Below are 23,390 nucleotides of genomic sequence, written 5' to 3'. Positions count from 1 at the left end.
ATATTTTGCTTACAAAATAATATTACATCTATTTTCAAAGTTTCCTCAGTTCAATATCAGTATTCCCAAAAACTATATTAAATCATATATATAAATTTCTAAATCAAATACTGTATATTCAATAATTAATTTTTTCAAAATACTTGACTTAACCTATCCCCTTACTTGGCTTACTAAGAAGCCTGCTGACAGCCCTAAATCCACGCCTCGCGACATTCGAAGTTCAAAACCCCAAAATTATATTTTTCCCACATTAACCAACTTAACCCCCAGAATATTTCTCATTTAGCATTTCCTAGGCCCCATATACTCCAAACTATCAATTAAATCCTAAAATACCTTACTTACCCTGGTCTTGGAGTGGTGCCCCGAAACTCTAACTCAACGATCTGTTTTGGTTAATTTGCAAAGAATCACCTCACGAACCTCGTGGTAGCTTCGGATCGTCAAAACGGGCTATAATCGGAGTGAAAATAAAGAGAGAAGGGGGTTAGGGTTGTAGGGTTTAGAGAGAGAGAGAGAGAGATTTTATTTTGATTTTACAAATGAAGCTCACAGGACTTCCCTTTAAAATTAAGTCTGCCCAGAAAACCGTTGACGGTTTTCTGCATCCCTCACAAAATCGTCGATAGTTTGGGTTTTAACCCACCCATTTTTACCGTTTCACCTGTAACCGCCCTGCGGTAAATACAAAATTGTCAATGATTTTCTGGCCACTCCAGAAAATCGTCGCCGGTTTGGTCCTTACCAAACCGTTTTCCTCTTTCTCTTTGTTTTTCTTATTGTTTCTATTTTTTCAAGTCTTTACAGATGGAATCCACGTCTCGATATCTGGATTGATGATACCCCCTTGAGAAAGCTTATAAGTTTTGATTGTGCCAAACCCTACAAGTGGATGTGCATGAGTGAGATGCCAAATTGATGATTAAGCAAGTCTCAAAACAAAGTATTACACTAAGTTTATGAATCACATAAGAGCATACTAGAAATCAAACAGAGTTTAAATTCACTCATCAAAAAGTCTTCTCTCTTTCTCACTTTTTTTCAAAAGAACAATTTTTTTTTTACTGATATCTCCACACCCCCCAACTTAAATTATGCATTGCCCTCAATGTATATAGATGAAATACGAAGAAAATATTAGGGAGAGTGAGGAGAAGGTATCACCTTGAGAATGAATCTACAACATATCTGCAATTAATGAGTTAGAAAACAGACAAAACACCAAAATCAAAGTAAATGTTTGGGTTGCGCACGCCGGTAATCTTATCCTGACAACAAATTTGAGAAACTAGGAAAGAATGCCTTTATTTGATGGAGTTTTTCCCTGGCCTTCCAGACTTGAATGATCTACCTACAACCAACACAGACAGTGGGATAAGGAGACAGATTATCCACCCTTTTAAAAAGGTCTAGAAAATGAGATGTAATGGTGCCAATAAATGGAAGTGAATGCACAAGGGTTAGACACTTAAGACATCAGTTTGATCTTGCACTCCAAAATTTCCTAACTTCTCTTAAATGCTCTCAAACATCCCCATGGCAGGATCATCATCCAACCCAATTCCGGATCTGAATGTGGCACCAGATGTGACGAATAGTCCTAATGAGCTACTAAGATATATCCCTGGTCTATCTTATTTTTCACCTTAGCTCCAAGGTGATGTGATGAGGACTGAAATGGTAATGGCCACAATGTCCGATACAAGTACAGCTTCCCATGCGATTTCTTTGAGTGCTCAGGTGGTCACTTCGATATCTGACTTGACCCAACGTCTGCAGAGTCGGAACACTACTGTAAACCGCCTCCAAAATGAGATAGCCTTTCTGTAACACAAATATCGAGAAGACCTACAAAAAATAAAAGACTTGCGGCAAAAATAAAGAGCTGAAGCGAGAGGTCAATGAGCTGAGGAGGCTGGTGGAAAATTACTCCAACAATCTTGGGCCTAGGGTAGCAGGGCTAGAGCAAAGTCAGGAGCATTTCCAACAGGAACATAAACGGCTCAAAGCCATGGTGCAAGGAAAAGGCAAGACCTCCTGCTTTTCAACTTGAGGGGGGAGGCATGACAGAGATTCGGTCTTGGGGTTTTTCTTTTTGTTCTTTTTTTTTTTTTTTTTGCACAAATAGACCAAGTACCAAGGTGTGTAAACCTCTCCCCCCCCAACTTGAAATGTACATTGTCCTTATTTTCCAAAGTGATGGCATGACGCAAGCCTACGAAAAGGGGTTAGAAAGAACACGGGAGAACAAGAACAATTAAAAGAAAAGAGAAAAAAATAAAAATACAAGAACATAAAAATAAAATAAAGAAAGTGAAATATGTACAAGACCATGAGACTAAATGTGGTCTAAGTTGAGGAGAAGCCCTAGTAAACAGGATCCACCAATTCCTCTTCAGTGCTAACAGGAGGGAAATCTTCCAAAAATGGTTTTAGACGTTGGCCATTTACCTTGAAAACATTACCATCTTTGAGATTTTCAATATCCACAGTGTCATAAGGGTAAACCACCCTTACTATGTAAGGACATGTCCAACGGGATCTTAGCTTACCTGGAAACAAGTGAAACCTAAATTGTACAATAAGACCTTTTGGTTAGGTTCAAATTGTCTCCTCACAATATGTTCATCAGGAAAACCCTTTACCTTCTCTTTATAGATTCTAAAGTTCTCATAAACATCTCTTCTTAATTCTTCAAGTTCATTTAGCTGCAAACAACGATGGTCACCAACCATTCCAAGATTGGAATTCAAAGTTTTAATGGCCCAATAAGCTCTATGTTCCATTTCCACAGGTAAAGGCCAAGTCCTACCATAAACTAGCCTATAAGGAGACATACCCAAAATGGTTTTGAAAGCAGTGCGGTATGCCCAAAGCACATAAATTAATCTTAAGGACCAGTCTTTACGGTTTGGGTTTACCATTTTTGCAAGGATAATTTTAATCTCCTTATTAGCCAATTATGCTTGCCCATTAGTTTGCGGGTGATAGGCCGTTGAAACTTTATGAGCGAAACCATATTTTTTTATTAAAGTTTCAAAAGATCTATTACAGAAATGTAAGCCGCCATCACTAATGATTGCTTTAGGCATCCCAAAACGAGATAAAACATTTTCTTTTAAAAACTTGATCACCACCTTGTGATCGTTAGTTCTCATTGGAATAGCCTCTACCCATTTATATACATAATCCACTGCTAAAAGAATGTACATATAGCCAAAGGAGGAGGGGAAAGGACCCATAAAATCGATGCCCCAACAATCAAAATTTTCAATAATCAAAATAGGGTTTAAGGGCATCATATTTCTATGTGTGATCCCTCCTAACCTTTGGCATCTGTCACACCATTTGCAAAATTCATGAACGTCTTTAAAAAGAGTGGGCTAGTAAAAACCACTTTGTAAAATTTTTGCGGTGGTTTTTTTTTTAAGAGAAATGCCCACCACAAGCTCCACTATGACAGAATGAGATGACACCTTGAGTCTTTTCATTTGGCACACATCTTCTCAAAATCTGGTCTGGACAATATTTAAACAAGTATGGGTTATCAAAAAAGAAACGTTTGACCTCAGCTAGAAATTTTTTCCTATCTTTGGCATTCCAATGTGATGGAAGTTGCCCAGACACGAGATAGTTAACAATGTCAGCGTACCAAGGTAGGTTTGCCACAAGGAACAGTTGTTCATCTGGGAAACTATCTCTGATAGGGATGTGTTGTAGAGGGTTACCAAATACCAGTTGGGACAAGTGATCAGCCACAACGTTTTCAACTCCTTTCTTGTCTTTAATAATTAAATCAAATTCTTTAAGGGGCAAGATCCATCGGATGAGCCTTGGCTTAGCATCCTACTTAGAGAGCAAATACTTGAGTGCAGCATGATACTGAATCCCCGGCAACGGCGCCAAAAATGCTTGTCATTTTATTTTGTTCATCATTGTCCAATTCCCAAGCGTAGGAAAATTCCATTGTCAAGCATAGTAAATCTTGGAGTCCCAAGGTCATTTCCACAAGGATTCAATTGGGAAGTTTAAGAGTTCATACGTCATAAATTAATTCAGAGTAAGATGTGTGGGGATTGATTTTAATGAATACAACTGTCACTTGATTATAACAATTTAATTAAAGGGCTAGGATTTAGATTTCATCCTAATCTCATCAATGGTAATCAAATCTCATCTTTAAAACTCAACCAACATCAATATACCTATTGAACTTGATCGGAAAATATATCACTTGAAACGTATGGGTTTGACAAAAATTGTTGATTAATGTCAAATGAAAATATTTTAGCAAACTTTTAGAATGTAAGAACAAAAAGCATTGGTTGTGGCAAGATTTAACTTGTCTACAATCAATCAAGAAGTTTACAAAACCAAAAGTTTTTAAAAAAAGATCATTGAACATTAATCAATTTTAAACATAAAATACTTGAATACTGAGATGAGAATTTCCAATAATGGGATGTAGGAATCCACCCTTAGCCTAACTTGAAATTTAGTTGGCCATTTAGAATGAAAAGAAGAAATACTTAAATTAAACACTTCTGAATGTTTACAAAGACATGAGAGAGAGAGAATACAAGAAAATGAGGTAGCCCCTCCTCTCTCTCAAGCCTCTTATTTATAGATTGAAAAACTACTACCTCCACTCCTAAACCTAACACAATTTATTAGTTACACTCCTATACCTACCACAAACATCTCCACCTACCAAAATGGTAGTTACACTTCTTCACCAACCAAAATGGTAGTTGCACTCCTTGTGTTGTTGAAATTTATTGTTTAATCTCGTCACCTTTCTTCTAACTCAAGTTTGGACGGCTAAACATTGTAATTTGGACTTACTCGTGAAATGCAAGTTTGTAGGGCTTGAAGTCTTCTTTGAAATGCAACCAAGTTTGCATAAATTGGATAATTGAGTCAAAAGTTATAACCAATTTACCAAAACTGTGCAAAACTGCTACATTACTTCAATTGACCCGAATTAAAGCACTCTTGGATGTTATTCAATTCTTCCAAACATCCTTCCTCACTTAAAAAATTAGTATTTTCAATCCTTAAAGTCTTTGCAGCAGTTCCATACTACACCCAAGGGCTAATAAATTTTTTATTGCAATTTACCTACAAATCACAAAAATCACACAATAAGTTCTATATGCATGTTACGTAGATGATTTACTTATTTATGTGCACTAAGATGGCGTATAAATGTTCATAAATATGCAATATTATGTACTAATCATAATCTCTATTGAAAAGTCAGAAACTTTTATCTAATAAGAAGTTGATGGAGAAATCAAAAGGAAAAGAGAATTGGAAATTTTTTTTTCAAAGAGGAAAACTAGTTAGTTAAAGAAATTGGTATATATGTTCTTCCTATTCCTGCATTTGTCTATAAATTTGTCATAAAGGTTTCCCTCCTAGCTAAATTAGTTAAATGTCTACTAGAGATCTCTCTTGGGTGAATTTGTCTATGGGAGAGGGGTTGGATATCTAATCCATCTTAATGTTTTGTTTGGAATTTGATATTTAATCATCTTAATGTTTTGTTCAAAGGCTTGTAATACTAGCCTAGTGGCTCCTCTCTCAATCTCGGAGGCTTTTTGATTGTAAAAAGTTGAGCAGTGGGAGATTTTGACTTTCTAATTTATTTTTTGTCAAAAAGATCTTGTATTTCTTTTTGACAATAATTTAGGGTTTCTTTTGTCATTTGAATCGGCATGGCTTTTGTAGGAATATTTTTGTTAGGAAATTCTACTTTATACGACAATTCTACCACATAATTTTTCCTTTCCCAAAAGGCATTGAGTAAATCAGAATAAACTTCTTTTGTTAATCTTTCTTTTAATTCATTGATTTTGTAATGAAAAGTTTTGTTATTAAGATTCTTTTTTATTTTCTCAAAGACTAAATCTTCTTTTAAAATTTGATTTGATTTTCTTTGTCTTTAATAATAGAATAATATTTTAAGATATTAATTTGTTTTTGTTAATAAGGATGAGCAAATTTAAATAAAAGTCACTTGTTTCCAAATTTTGTCTCAATTCCTTCTTTTGTTATTTGAAATGATGTTAAAAGATATAAAATGATAATCCTAAAATTATAGAGCAGGAAATTGTTTTTACTAATATGAAGCTTGTCTTAGAGCATATTCCTTCATTACAAACCCTTCCCACTGGAATTTTGCAATTTATTTGAAGTTTTTGTTTATTTGTTTTGTAAAATGTTTCAATCGTCTTCTTAAAATATTTGGTAAGGATTAACCCTTCTCTAATACAATTTAGGTCTACGCATAAATCAATCGAAGCAGTGAATTTTTTGAGATGCCTTATTTTCAATACTAAAGATTTGGTTTTAGAGAATCATAACCCTAACCTACTTTGTCTATAAAAATGAAGTTTGGTCTTAGGTAATATGACCCTGAAGTACCTTATCTGTAACAACAAGCAAAGACTTGGTCTCAAGAAATAGTAATGCTGGCATACCTTGTCTAGAAAAATAAAGACTTGGTCTTAAGGAATAGCAACTTGAAGGACCTCATCCACAACAACAAGTAAATACTTGGTCTTAGGGATAACAACCCTGACATACCCTGTCTGGAAAAAGTAAATATTTGGCCTAATGGGATAACAATCCTAACATACCTCATTTGTAACAACAAGTAAAGACTTGGTCTCAAGGGATAACAACCTTGAGATAACTTGTCTAGAAAAATCAAAGATTTGGTCTCAGAGGATAGCAACTATGATTTACCTCATCTGTAACACAAGTAAAGACTTGGTCTTTTAGGGGATAGTAACCTTGACATACTTTGTATAGTAAATGACTTAGTCTTACCTGCAACAACATGCAAAGACTTAGTCTTCAAGAATAGCAACCCTAACATACCTTGTCTAAAAAAATAAAAATTTGATCTTAGGGAATTGTAACCTTGATGTACTGCATTTACCACAACAATACTTAGTCTTAGGGGATATGTACTTTGTCTAGAAAAACAAAGATTTTGTTTTACGAAGTTGTAAACTTGAAGTACCCCATCTGCAACAGGAAGAAAAGACTTGGTGTAAGGGAATAGTAACTTTGAAGTACTGCATCTGTCACAACAAAGGCTTGGTCTCTGAGGATAGCAACCCTAACATACCTTATCTATAAAAACAAAGATTCGGTCTAAAGGAATAGTAACCCCAAAGTATCGTATCTACAACAAAAAAGACTTGATCTCAAGGGATAACAACCCTAGTGTACATTGACCAGAAAAAATAATTGGTCTCAGGTGATAGTGACCTTGAAGTACCTTATCTATAACAATAAGTGAAGACTTGGTCTAAGGGGATAGTAACCCTGACATACCTTGTATAGGTAAACAAAGATTTGGTTTCAGGGAATAGTGACCCTGAAGTACCTTATCTATAACAACAAGTAAAGATTTGGTCTTAGGGAATATCAATCTTGATATACTTTGTCTAAAAAAAATAAAGATATGGTCTAAAGGAATAGTGACCCTGAAGTATTTTATATATAAAAACAAGCAAAGACTTAGTTTTAGGGGATAGTAACCTGGACATACCCTGTCTAGGAAAATGAAAATTTGGTAAGAATCTTTGATTCCCTTACAAAAAAGCAATATGACAAAAGCATTTATACGAAGATTTGATAATCCTTAACTAGAAATCCACCAGGACACGAACCTGTCCTATTGTCAATTGAGTTGTTGCTATCAACCATCTCTACTCACAATGTTGTCCTTCTAATATCTGCAAAATAGGCTTGAATAAATTTCTTGAAGATTTCTATTGGAATGGCTCTACCCATTAATTTTCTTGATCCTTCAACTATTTTGAGCATCGTGAAAGAGTGTTGATGACCTTGAACTCAATGAATGTCAATATAAAAGAAATAGTTAAAGAATGAACAAAAGTTGAAGAAGAGAGTTGTTTTGATGTGTCTTGGAATGACATCGATTGCTTTTGATGACATCTTTATAACCCAATGTGAGGAGTGCCGAGAAATTGAATTGATAAGATGCTTCACAAACTACCCCAATCTTGCAAGCCATTAGTATGGGTTACTTGACTTTTGATATAAATTGCCTTAGTCCTAGCAAGTTCTAATGCCTTAGCTTTGGATGAATGTGTTGCTTTTGCTCCAAAACAAAAAACTATCTAGTGTATCTCTGTTTTTCTTTTTCCTTTTTCTTCTTTCTCTCTTTCTTCCCTTTGTTTTTTGACTCAATCTCCTCTAGGTGCCTTTGTTGGTTTCACCTCGAGTTGGCTCATACATGATACTTCCTATGATAGATTTTTACTAGTCATGTAGACGTTGAATTTAAAGTTTGATTTATGCTACAAGCAAGAATCTTGAATCAAAATATTTCAAGAAGACATATAATGTGTCGCCCCAATTTTCATACCATTTTTTATAAATAATATATATTAATCAAGCATCGGCCACATCAAATATTTAGATACCACTTCAACACAACCCGACCCGAAGTAGGTACCGGTAAACGGTAAATCTCATACAAACATACCTAACAGTGGAAGTCAATATTTACAAACCATCCAATATATAAATAACCAGAGTTCTAACCATCTGTGTATATATATACATGTTTAAACACATTCCCAAAAATCAACAAAATACTCTAGGGGAATCATACATCCCTAGCTCATAACACTCACCCTGTCTATCAGAGTACCAGCTCTCTTCTATTTCGGAGTTCTATCTACTCGTCTGTCACGGTTTCCTGAAATATTTAGATACTTGGGTGAGACACCTCTTAGTAAGACAGAATAAATTATTTACAGTGACACATAAGTTTAGTTATATCATAATACACTCATTTTAATGATTATATCTTTTGAGAAAATGTACAAATATGTACTCATAATCATATAATTATAAAACATAATTTTATATGCGTTGATACCATTTCTCATACTCATACATTTACAACCAATATTTATCGGCAAGAGTTCCCAAGGATAGAGGAGTTTACACACCCATAAATGTAACGCCCCTTTGCTTTGATTTCGTTTGTAACCTTACCCGATTAATTCAGGTGTGGCTACAATCGATACTCATCAGGGCACTCACTTTACTCAGTAAGCCCTCAGGCGTAAAGTTTTGCTTTGCCCTAATTATTTATGCCATTAAATACACACTCTTTCATTTCTCATTTCATACTCAATAGCTTTCATAAGCTTTCATTTCTTAAATTCATATTCAATAGCTTTCATTCTCAAGAACATGTTCTAGTTCAATAAATATCCATGTATACATAAATCCACATATATGTACTTTACATAATACAACAGATCACCTAATTTTAACTCTCAACACATTCTTACTTTCCATACTAAGCATTCCTCCCCAACGACATTAGTAGGAACTTCACAATATGGTTCCCATACTGAGCATACCTCCCCGACGACATCAGTAGGAACATCACCCACACAATTTCCATACTAAGGATACCTTCCCATCGACATTAGTAGGAACTACACACACAATTTCCATACTGAGCATACCTCCCTATCGACATCAGTAGGAACTCATTTTCACGGTTCAGTATTCGCATTTTAGTATTCACATTTCAGTATATTCGTTTATCTCATCACATCAGTAATATTCTCATAATAGTATCTATCTCATTTCACGTATTTCAACATTTCTGAATAAAATATATCAATATTTCTTATTTCCTCGTTTATCATAGAAAACATTTCTATACATACATATCATATTCCAACCATTTCCAGTAAAATACACATTGGTATGTCACAATTGATCATTTTCATTATTTCAAATCTTATATCATCACAATTCAGTATATAAAACATAATTGGGTTCTCCCTTATCTTTATTTCTGCATAAAATATTTCAATATATATATATATCATAGTCTCATTATTCTCAGTGCAAATCACAAAACCCAGTTTCAAATACATTTCCAGCATAAATCATATGCCACACAATTTAATTTGATAGTCATATCATAATAATCATAGGAAAAATATCATATTCTCTTTTCCACATATTTATTCAACCAATAATTTCCAAAAATAACTATTATAATTTATTCCCCTTACTTGCTTACTAAGAAGTCTGCCTAAAACCCTAAATCCACACCCGCAGCACTCGAAACTCAAAATCCTGAAATCACATTTCCCCCAAATTAATCAATTCAACTCACAGAATAATAACTATTTTAATATTTCCCAAGCCCACACACTCCCAATAGCTAATTAAACTTTAAAAATAATTAATGGATATAATTCCACTATCCTATCCTAGCCTTGGAGTGGTGCCTAAAAAACCCTAAATTAAAAATCTACTCCAATTAAAATGACGAGAATCGGAGCTAGAACACCGTGGTGGTGTCCGATTGTTGATTTGGTTAAAAATTTAAGGAAAAATTGAAGAGAGAGAGAGAGAGAGAGTTTACCTTATCCTAGGAGTGGTGCCTATGACGTCCTAATCACGAATCTATTCCAGCTAAAGTGTTGGTGACCGAGATAGAAATCCAATGGTATTTTTTGTTTTTCAATCGGTCGAGTAACGAAAAAGAAATTGGGGAGAGAGAGGGAGGCGAGCGGAGGAGTGACAAACGGCTGCACAGCAAGAGGGGGGGTTCTCTTTGTTGAAATTGAAATCAAATTGAATCCTCATATGCATCCTGAGGATTCAAGTATGTATATTATAATATTATTATAATATAATATAATATTAATATATTATATTATATTATTTAATTAATATTAATTAATTAATTAATTAATTAAATTTTATATATATATATATTTTACATTTCCATGCATATTATTTTTGGGGTCGTTACATATAATAGGCTCAAGATCTCACTTTAATGGTTGACACTCAAAGGTTTGGATATTGTGACTATTTGGATTGAACTTATTATTTATTTGATAGGTAGTCTACATACTTAACATGGGATCAAGTCCATACGTAGTTCCTTTTTAATTTAACTGAGGAAAAGATTAATTTCTCAATCAGAGAGGACTTTATCTTAGGTTGTAATAGGGTTGGGATTAAGAGTATTTGAAGAAAAGGGTATTTTAGGCTCAAGATTTTCTTTTGGTGCATTAGGACCACCAATTTTCTTTTTCTTTGTCTACTTTTGTTCTTTCTTGTCTACTTTTTTCTTCTTCTTTATTCCTCCTTTTTATTGTTTGCCTTTTATTTTTCCTTATTTTCCTAATTTTTATTTTCTATTTATCTTCTTTGATCCTTCTTCTTACGACCTTTAAAGGGGATTGATCAAGAAAAAAATTAGGCTCAAAGGGGTCGTCTAAGGATTATGAATGTCTATAAGATAGCTAAAAGAATGCCCTCATCATTTTGGCCCTCATCTTTCCTTTAGTTAAATGTGATGGTGTCACAACATTGGTATTAAAATCTAGTTATAAATTAATTTTTTTACACAAACAAGATGAAGAAACCAAGTTCTTTTTATTGGAGTGGCAAGGTACGTGGTGTACATAAGAATTTAAAGCTCATATTACAATTAAAACTTGGCCTTGACAATGACTAGAAGTTAAGCATAGAACCTCTTGATTGCATCTCAATTGATAGGTTGGTGAAAGACTCATCATGCATGTATTCCAAGACAATGAAACCTCTTGAAAAAACCTATTTTGCTACATAAGGTCCATTTCAGTTTGGGGTGAACTTCCCCTAGGGTCATTTCAATTGGCATGTTGTGATATGTGACTCGTATACTAAGTGGAATGCATGTACAAGGAAGAAAACACAGTAGAAAATCAAAGTGTTGGTGGAGTAGCAGGGAAACTATTGACGGATTGGTCATAACCGTCGAGGGTTTGGTACCTGAATTCAAACAAATTCCATTGTGTCTAAAATCGTTGGTGGTTTGGCTCAGGAACCTAGTGCAGATTTTTGAATTTTGAATAAAGGACGCTAATTTGGTTGGGGTTTGGAGGGAAAGCCTCTGATAACTTTATATATACATTGTTCATGATGTATTTGTAACATTGTAAGTGTCTTTGACACCAGATAGTAAAAATTCTTTGTTGATTGCTCCCATGGATGTTGGCATTGATGAACCACGTAATTCCTTGTGCTGTGTCTATTACTTTCATACATATTATATGGTTGTGTTCTGTAATTGTTCTATCATTGATTGTTGCATTTGATTGATTCAATATTCCACTGTGCACATATAATCTAACAACAAATTGGTATCTGAGCATTGTTGTAATGGCTTCAAGGAATTCGTCTATGAATTTTGATGTTGTCAAGTTTAATGGAACCAAGAATTTCGGTCTATGGCAGAGAAAGGTGAAAGATTTGCTTGTGTAGCAAGGGATGGTGAAGGCCTTGTGTGGTGTTCAACTGGAAGGCATTGATGAGGCAAATTGGAAGGAATTGGAGGCAAAGGTTGTGGCTACTATCAGATTGTATTTGGCCGATGACGTGTTGTATCACGTCATAGAAGAGGATTCTCTTACGACTATTTGACAAAAGCTTGAAAGTCGGTATATGTTTAAGTCCCATACGAATAAAATTTTCCTTCAGCAAAAAGTATATTGTCTTAAGATGGTGGAGGGTTCAGATTTGAACCAACTCATCAATGCATTCAATCAAATCATAAGTGATTTAATGTTGGTTGATGTGAAATTAAAGGAAGATGACAAGGCACTGATGCTATTGAATTGTCTGTCAGCGTCTCACACGTATGAGAACTTGGTTACGACTTTTACATGAGGTCAAGAGACCCTGAATTTAGAAAAGGTAACAAGTGCATTGCTGGGCTTTCATCAAAGAAAGAAAGCCAGCGATGAAATTTCCAACGGTGAAAGCTTGTGGTGAAGGTAACCATGAACGTGGGAGAGGAAAATTCATAAATGGGTTGAATAAAAAAAAATCCCAATCTCAGTCCAAGAATAAAAAGCATATCCGGTGTTTTAAGTGCGGTAAAAAGTGGCACAAAAAACCGCAGTGTTCATAATGGAAGAAGGGAATGCTGAAAAGCAAGAAGGCACTTCAAAAACAACAAATGCAGTTGAACAAAGAAATCTATAATGCAGTGATGGCGATATACTTTCACTTTCGTCAGGATCGGATCGCCTCATGGACTCTTGGATCCTAGACTCAGCGTGTTCTTACCACATGACTCCAAATATGGAGTGGTTCAACACTTATAGGATGGTTAATTCAGGTTCAGTCCTTATGGGCAATGATATTTCGTGTAAAATCATTAAAATAGGAAATGTACGAATTAAAATGTTTGACGATGCTGTAAGAACCCTATGTGATGTAAGACATATTCTGGATCTACGAAAGAGTCTAATTTCATTAAGCACTTTGGATTGTAATAGATTCAATTACAAGTTCGAAAGTGGAGTTATGAAGGTGTGCAAAGGCAATCTAACGATGATGAAAAGGCTAAAGTTATATGGAAGCATTTATACACTACTGGGCACTACAATTGTAGGTGGACCTGCATCCATAGATTCTGAATTTGATGACACCATTTTGTAGCATATGTGACTAGGGCATATTGGTGAGCATAGCATGAAAGAACTTCACAAGAGGAAACATTTGAAGGGTATGAAAACATGCAAGCTAAACTTCTATAGATTTTGTGTTCTTGGGAAGCAAAATAGGGAGCAGTTCAAAATAGTTATTCACAAGACAAAAGGTACTCTTGATTACATACATTATGATGTTTGGGGTCCAGTGAGAGAAGCATTATGGGGAGGATATGTGTATTTTGTGAGCTTTACTGATGACTACTCACGAAAGGCCTGGGTGCACTTCATGCGACACAAGTCAAATGCGTTTGTCAGGTTTAAGTTATGGAAAATAAAGTGAAAAACCAGACCGGGAGGAGAATTAAATTCCTTAGGTTAGACAATGGGACTGAGTACACTGATTCTAGGTTCATGGAATTTTGTGTACAACATGGCATTAGGAGACATTTCACTGTTCGTTGGACACCTTAGCAAAATGGTGTGGCTGAAAGGATGACTTGAACTTTGACTGAGAGAGCTCGGTGTCTCAGGCTGAATGTAAGGCTAGTGTAGAACTTTTGGGCTGAGGTAGTTAGTATGGCTTGTTTTGTTCGCCTTACAAGGCTTAAAATCTTGTTATCTTGTTTTGATGCTAACAAACAAGTGGAATTTAACATATTTGTGTGTTTGTGTGAGTAATGTTATTTCAGGGCTCACATATGAGAAAGTAAGGTGAAAATGCTTACAAGGATAAAATGAAGCTTAAAAGAGTCAAAACATGGATTTAAAAATGATATATGAAACCTTGAAGAATATAAGGACATGAATGAGTTGTTGAAAGCCAAGGCATATTAAAGTCAAAAGAGCCAAATAAAGGAGGAAAGATTAGCACTTCAGAATATCTCAGCAAAATAGATTTGCAATGAGTGAGCAAGAGAGCTTTGAAAGAACAAGAGTGCTTTCAACTTTACAAGCAGATTTTTCAATTCTTGGATATATTTTGATTTGCAAAACCATGTATTTATAGGCTTTCAAATTTGTTTCCATGTTGCAAAAGTTTCCTTTGAGAGTTTCCCAAATTTTTAGAAAGTTTGGAGCTCAAACGGCTATATTTTAAAATATTAGCATTTAAAAATTTGCCCGTTGAACAGTGTTCAGACGTCTGAAGTCGCGAGTTCGGACGTCTAAACTGTTACTACCTTCTTTATATTCTGTCCAGAAAATATTCAGACGTCTGAACTTAATCTTCAGACGTTTGAGGTCGTGTTCAGTCATTTGAAGTCCCTTCTGTGAACAGTGTTCAGATGTTTGATAGCAGTGACCCTATTTTAGTGTTTTAGCCATAACTTTTTTTGTGTAACTCCAAATTAGGTGTTCTTGGTGTCAAAAGAAATCTAAGAGAAAATCCTACAACTTTCATGTTGAACACTTTTTAAAATAATAAGCTTTAGATAGAGAAAAAATTCATCTTAATGTGGCTGTGTAAAAACTGACAGTAATTGGAAAAACTCTTTTGATGCTTTTCATTCCAAAAATGATTCTAACCTTTTTAAAATAATTTTTGACTTTATAAAAATATTTTTCAGATATTTTAAAAAATATTTAGGTCCAAGAAGTTAACCTAAGAGCTTCAAAATATTTCCAACGATATTTTAAACATTAAAGTACTTACATAAAAACTTTTAAGACTTTTCTCATTTTAGGTTCTTGAGTCTTCATACTTTGTCCTTGGATTGAGTTCATCTTTTCTTTAAGCTTCCATATTCTTTGAGCTTTCTCACTTTGCCTTTCTTTGGCTCTTTTGACTTTAATATGCCTTGGTTTTCAACAACTCATTCATGTCCTCATATTCTTCAAGGTTTCATATATCATATTTAAATCCATGCTTTAACTTTTTTAAGCTTCATTTGATCCTTATAAGCACTTTCACCTTACTTTCTCATATGTGAGTCCTGAAATAACATTACTCACACAAACACACAAATATGTTAAATTCCACTTTTTTGTTAGCATTAAAACAAGATAACAAGATTTTAAGCCTTATAAGGCCAACAATCTCTCCCTTTTTTATGATGACAAATAAGGAGCAAAAATGTGAGTAAGCCTTAAAAAGGCTCCCCCTTTCAATAAGTTTCATCTTAATAAAATCAATATTAATTTCATCAATCATGCTCATCACTTTCTTTTGGTTTTACAAGTTTTTTCAATCAATATTAAATACCTAAATACTTCTTTTGAATAGATATAATGTTCATGCTCAATTTTTGCTTCACAACTTCTCCCCCTTTTGACATCAATCAAAAAGAAAAGAAATAATTTAAATTCAAATACAAATCATTTTAAGCATATCAATAATCATGTATTCCAAACATATGTACACACTCAAGTTATTGTTATTCAATATAGCATGGGTAGTGTGTAGCTCACAGCATTTATTCAAGATACCAGGTGATATTAATTTGATGGTTTTTATGATACCAATTTAAAATTTAAAATTTAATTTATGATATCAATTGATTAATGATTCATGACACTCCCCCTGAATTCAATACATTCAGTTTTGTTATTAATTTTACTTTTATCATCCCATGTAAAATATTGAATCAATCATGTATCAAATATCATTATCATGCTAAGATCATTAATGTCATATCATGCTCATAGATATAATCATGCTCATAAATAATTTGATTTTGTGATACCAAGTGAGCTTTTAGATTTGATATCCATTGAAATTTTTTAACATGTGAAACCAAAAATACTTTATAGATACCAAAGCTTAATATCACATAATGTATAGTTCATGGATACCAATATAACTACTATATCTTTCATAGGTCATAGATAAAAAACAGTATGTTTATCTATGTGATTCATTATTAGCATGCATAGTAAAAAAAATTAATTTAATATCAAGATTCATGCTCATGCTTAAAAAATTAATTTTATATCAAGATTCATGCTCATGTTCAATAATCTCATGCTCAAACTCTATTCTTCTTATATCAAGATTTAACTTCATAATCGTGCTCAAGTTTGCAATATAATGAGCCATAAATTATCAATATAAGTCAAGTCAAGTCATACTCATGTAGCATATAGCATATCAGCACATCACGTAAGCAAGTAAGCATGTAGCATGTAACAACAAGGCGCTTATATAATAAGCTCATATTTGATATTTTCTTAAGTTAAGCCTTATAAAAAGTCTTCCTATGATTTTGGCCAACAATGCCATTTTCTATTTTATATATGTGTGAAGTCATTATTTCATTTTTGGTACCCATATCTTGGGTCCGAAGGATTTTTCAAGGACGGTTTCTTTTATTTTCCATACTTGTTTGGTTTTAACACCTTTCCTCTTAAACGGACATTCAAACTTTATATGCCTATTTTTCTTGCATTGATAGCATATGGTGTTTGTGTAGGCATTAGAAGATGTGCAAGTATAGTCTTTGGATTCTTTTGAGAAATATCCCATGTAAGAATTCTTTTTCTTTTTATTTTCAATTCCATTGAAACCAATGCCTTCTTTATTTAGAGACATTCTTTGTAAGCCAATCATCTTATCAAGGTTTTCCTTTCCGTTTGTGAAGTTGTAAATAATTTTATCCTTATCTTTGATTTGATTCTTGAGATCATTTAACTCTATGTCTTTTTTGTTAACCTTCTTTAATGATTTCTCTAACTCTAGAGATACTTTTCTTATTTTATTTTCTAATTCAGAAATATACATATCTTTCTCATATACAGTAGAGGATAAGGATCGAAGGTCTTCTATCATTTGTTCATTCTTACTTTCTAGTTTCTCAATTTTCAAGTTGTTTTCTTTTTCAGCAAGATTTTTGGATTCTATTTCTTTCATTGTTGATTCATACTTATGTTCTAATTGCTTGAGTTTTGAGTCTTTATCTCTTTCAGCATTCTTTAAGAATTCTAACTCTTTCATTAAACTTTCATTCTTATTCTTTAATGAAGTATTTTGTTTATTTGCTTTGATAAACATCTTATGTACTTTGAATAAATCATTTTGAAGTTCATCATAAGATGACATACCCTCATCACTTGATTTATCACTACAAGAATTATTTGAAGATTTAGTTGAGGAGCTTTCTTCGTTATCCCATGCCATAAAGCACGTGTAAGCAACCTCTTGGTCATTTATTTCATTCTCCGAACTACTTGTACTATCCCAAGTAGTGGCTTTCATGGCCTTCGTGTTTTTCTTTTTAGACTCTTTCTTTAATAGTGGACATTCTAGTTTCAAATGTCCAGCCTTATTGCAATTGTAGCAATTAGGAGTTTTATTCTTTGATTTCTTGGTAACTTCTTCTTCTGATTCATCTGATTCAGATTTTTGATTTCTTCTCTTGAATTTGTTTCTCCTTCTTAGTATCCTTGCTAGCTTTTTAGATATGAAGGCTTCTTCATCTTCATCCATTTCACTACTTGAGTTTTCTTTTAAGGCTTTAAAGGCCATTTTTTCTTGGGCTTTGGTTTTCCCACTCTTTTCATTCATTGCCATTTCGTATGTGAGGAGAGAACCTATAAGCTCATCTAAGGATGTATTTTTCATATTTCTACCTTTTGTGATAGCAGTAGCCTTTGGTTCCAATATGGAGGGAAGGCCTCTTAGAATTTTTCTTATCATCTCATAAGTAGTGTAAGTTTTTCCTAAGACATTTAGGGAATTTATTATATGAGTGAACCTAGTAAACATATTTGTAATTGATTCATCCGGGTTCATCTTAAAGGCTTCATACTCGCTTGTGAGCATATCAACCCTATTATCCCTAACATCCATTGTTCCTTCATAAGTAACTTCTAACTTATCGCATATTTCCTTAGTTGATTTATGAGCCATTACTTGATTAAATTCATTAGCATCCAAGGCACAATATAGAGCATTCATGGCACTAGAGTTTATTTGCAGCATTTTATAATCTCTTTCAGTCATGTCTTTCTTTTCCTTTGGTATTTGTTTTCCATCTACTAATGTGGTAGGAATTAGATTACCATCCGTGCAACCTCCCAAGCTTTCCAATCCATGGTTTGAATGTATATTTGCATTCTCTTTTTCCAAAATGTATAGTTTTGTCCACAAAAGATTGGTGGCCTAACCAAAGATTGTCCCTCTCCAAAGGGAGCTACGCCTGTGTGAGCCATTAGGATCTTTCTATAGTTACTTGTTAAGATTTACTATAACCCGCTCTAATACCAATTGAAATTAGGAATAGGTTCCCAAGAGGGGGGGTGAATTGGCTTTTAAAACTTTCTTTTAACTTCTTTTAAGAATTCTTAACTTCTTTAAACACTTAACCAATTCTTTAACTTGTTTGTTTAATTTCACCAATCACACAACAACTTAATCTTTTTAATCAACCACACAGCTAATAAAACATTCAAACAATTAATCACAATCTCCACACCAACACAACCACAATTTATTTATCAAATATAAGTTCACTGCAGCATTATTAGATTGATGAAATCACTTAAGATTTAGCACTCTTGGAATATGGTTTTACTTCTTCAATATGATATGTAATATAACATTCAATCAACACAATATCTACACTCTTCTCAATATTTAGAACTCAACTAAACTCTCAGTTAATTTATCCTTGGGCTGTTAATCAAGTAACGTACTCCTATATGGTTTCCGCAAGATATGGTATAATCAACGTACTCTCTTTCAGTTTCCGCAACCCAAATCAAAATTAGACTTCAAGTTTACTTGATTTCTATATTACGTAGTATATATGATTATCAATTAAACCATCCACGCAATTTAAATATGCTGAAAATAAAGAGTAAGGGAAAGAGAGAATGAGACGGAGATTTTTACGAGGTTCGGCTTATACCCAGCCTACATCCTCGCCTTTGGCAAACCACCAAAGGATTCACTAGTTTAGTTCCATTGACGGGTGAAAAAATACCAATTACAACACTCCTTGGTTAAGCCTAGAGCCGGACTTCTCCAAACGATATCCCCTCGTTCGGTCACTCCTTACATAGGCTAGAGCCCGCCTCTCTGAGCAATATTTCCTTGCTTAGCCAACGATCCAAACAACCCTTGGAATCATCAAAGAACTACAAGAAACAAGATATAATCTGCGTACAAGTATACTCTCTCAAAGAGTAAGTTAGTACAATTTTAGCACTATATACTTTGAATGTAAAATATCAATATGAAATACAATGAAGCTTAAGTGTAGAATTCACCAATATCCTTCTTAGAAGAGGATTAGAAATAGGAATTCAAAGGATGAAGGATTAGCACTTCAGAATATCTCAGCAAAATAGATTTGCAATGAGTGAGCAAGAGAGCTTTGAAAGAACAATAGTGCTTTCAGCTTTACAAGCAGATTTTTCAATTCTTGGATATATTTTGATTTGAAAAACCATGTATTTATAGGATTTCAAACTTGTTTCCATGTTGCAAAAGTTTCCTTTGAGAGTTTCCCAAATTTTTAGAAAGTTTGGAGCTTAAACGACTATATTTTAAAATATTAGAATTTAAAAATTTGCCCATTGAACAGTGTTCAAACGTCTGAAGTCACGAGTTCAGACGTCTGAACTGCTACTGCCTTCTTTATATTATGTCCAAAAAATCTTCAGACGTCTGAACTTAATCTTCAGACGTCTGAGGTCATGTTCAGTCATCTGAAGTCCCTCCCATGAACAGTGTTCAGATGTTTGACAAAAATGACTCCATTTCAGTGTTTTGCCCATAACTTTTTTTGTATAACTCCAAATTAGGTGTTCTTGGTGTCAAAATAAATCTAAGAGAAAATACTACAACTTTCATGTTGAATACTTTTTAAAATAATGAGTTTTAGATAGAGAAAAATTCATCTTAATGTGGCTATATAAAAACTAACAGCAATTGGAAAAACTCTTTTTGATGCTTTTCATTCCAAAAATGATTCTAACCTTTTTAAAATAATTTTTGACTTTATAAAAATATTTTTCAGATATTTTAAAAGGTATTTAGGTCCAAGACGTTAAGCTAAGAGCTTCAAAATATTTCAAACGATATTTTAAACATTAAAGTACTTACATGAAAATTTTTAAGACTTTTCTCATTTTAGGTTCTTGAGTCTTCTGCTTTGTCCTTGGATTGAGTTCATCTTTTCTTCAAGCTTCCATATTCTTTGAGCTTTCTCACTTTGCCTTTATTTATCTCTTTTGACTTTAATATGCCTTGGCTTTCAACAACTCATTCATGTCCTCATCATTCATGGCACTAGAGTTTATTTGCAGCATTTTATAATCTCTTTCAGTCATGTCTTTCTTTTTCCTTTGGTATTTGTTTTCCATCTACTAATGTGGTAGGAATTAGATTACCATCCGTGACAACCTCCCAAACTTTCCAATCCATGGTTTGAATGTATATTTGCATTCTCTTTTTCCAAAATGTATAATTTTGTCCACAAAAGATTGGTGGCCTAACCGAAGATTGTCCCTCTCCAAAGGGAGCTACGCCTGTGTGAGCCATTAGGATCTTTCTATAGTTACTTGTTAAGATTTACTATAATCTGCTCTGATACCAATTGAAATTAGGAATAGGTTCCCAAGAGGGAGGGTGAATTGGCTTTTAAAACTTTCTTTTAACTTCTTTTAAGAATCCTTAACTTCTTTAAACACTTAACCAATTCTTTAACTTGTTTGTTTAATTTCATTTTTCTTGGTAAACCGATTGCCAAGGGCATCACTAGAGGGGAAAGTGGCTAAGGAGGTATGGACATGTAATGCGCTAGACTACTCCAGCTTGAGGGTATTTGGTCGTCTAGCCTATGTACACATATCTGGTGAGGAGAGATCGAAGTTTCACACAAAGTCTAGATGCTGCATTTTTTCTGGGGTATTGGAAAGGTGTAAAGGGGTTCAAGATGTGGGATCCAATGGAAAACAAGGTGGTGATCCGTAGAGATGTAGTTTTCGACGAGAAAGCTATGGTGAGACATACTCAAGAAGATGTTGAAAATAAATAGAAGCCAAAAAACTAGAGCAAAGATGAGCATGTTGTGTAGTGTGAGTTAGAAACTCGGGGCAGCGATCTTGGTCCCCTAGTTGCAGGGAGTTCTTTCTCAGAAAACCAACAAGTTAACAATGTTCCTATACGGAGATCCAAACACACTATTTGACCACTGCCTAGGTATGGATTTGATGATCTAGTATTTTATGCTTTCATTACCAGCTGCAATTATCTTATTACTTTTTAAGAGGCAGTGCACAACCAGTAGAAAAGTAGGTTGATGGGTGCTATGATTGAGGAAATGGAGTTGTTACATAAGAATCAGACTTGGGATTTGGTGGAGTTTCTAAATGGGAAGAGGGCGATAGGCTGCAAATGGGTATATAGGAAGAAGGAAGCAATTTCAAAAAATGAAGGAGATAAATTCAAGACACTGTTAGTGGCAATGGGGTACTCACAGAAGAAAGGAGTAGATTACAATAAAATCTTCTCACTTGTGGTCTAACAAACTTTAATCAGGGTAGTTTTGGGATTAGTGGCTCATTATGATTTGAATTTCTCCTTGGTGACTTGGAGGAGAATATCTATATGGTACAACTAGAGGGATTCACTTAACCCGAGCAAGAGCACTTAGTTTGCAAACTGAAGAAGTCTCTTTATAGGCTGAAACAGTCTCTAAGGCAATGGTACAAACAATTCGATTCCGATATGATCCAGATAGGCTACAAGAGGTGTGAGTATGATTACTACGTGTTTATAAAGAAGCTTGATGATGGTTCTCTCATTTTCTTATTTTTGTATGTTGATGACATGCTCATTGCTGCGAAGGACATAATTGAGGTAAATCAGTTGAAGATTTTGTTGCATAAAGAGTTTGAAATGAAGGGTCTTGGTGCAACCAAGAAGATACTTGGGATGAAGATTCGTCTGGACAGAATTGCATGGAGGTTATGGTTATCTTAAAGCAATTATGTGCAAAAGGTGTTGGAGAGTTTTAGGATAGCTGACGCAAAACCAGTATGTACACCTTTAGCAAATCACTTTAAATTTTCTACCACTACATGCCCAAGTACGAATGATGATATCCGGGACATATCAAAGGTCCCCCCTATGCTAGTGTTGTGGGGAGTTTAATGTATGTTATGGTGTTTACTATACTAGACCTAACTCACGCAGTAAGTGTGGTGAGTGAGTTTCTTTCTAATCCAAAAAGACAGCATTGGGAAGTCGTGGAATGGATTTTCAGATACTTATGAGGTACTTTTAATTATGACATCATGTTTGACAAGTAACATAATAGTATTTTTATTTAGTATATTAACTTTTATTAAAAAAATAAAAGATATTATAATAAAAATTATGGGAAAGTTTAGTATTTGCATTAAAATCATAAAATTGTGGCAAAACGTGTATATTATACATGTGGATAACTATCTTGAAAATAGGTTATAACTTTTAGTATGCCCACATAATGGTTCATTATGGAATTGACTTTTGGGATGCCAATATAATCTTTGTTTGTATAAGGACATGTTTTACAACTAAAATGGATATAAAAAGATAATTAGCGACATCTAGTTCCTGAAGAACTAGACGGCTAAATTTATATAGCTCCAAAATTCTTTACTTTAACCTTTTCTATATTTCTCTCTTTATTTATTTACAACATGTTATTAGCATGATCTAGTCTCTAATGATATAGCAGAATCTTTTAAGTTTTGTTGTTATTATTCCAAGTTAAGAATCTTGTTTTTTTATTTTTTAACATTTGTTATCTATATAACTTTAATTTTAACTATATCTCTTATCTTGAGTACGTGTCCCTAAATGATTTTATGTTGGAATATATGTAAGAATAACATTTCTATTTCAATATTTACCTAACTTTGAATTTTTATTTGTTTTTCAAA

Source organism: Malania oleifera, chromosome 2, assembly GCF_029873635.1.
Source record: "Malania oleifera isolate guangnan ecotype guangnan chromosome 2, ASM2987363v1, whole genome shotgun sequence".
Lineage (NCBI taxonomy): Eukaryota > Viridiplantae > Streptophyta > Magnoliopsida > Santalales > Ximeniaceae > Malania > Malania oleifera.
Note: the sequence above shows the minus strand (reverse complement) of the source record.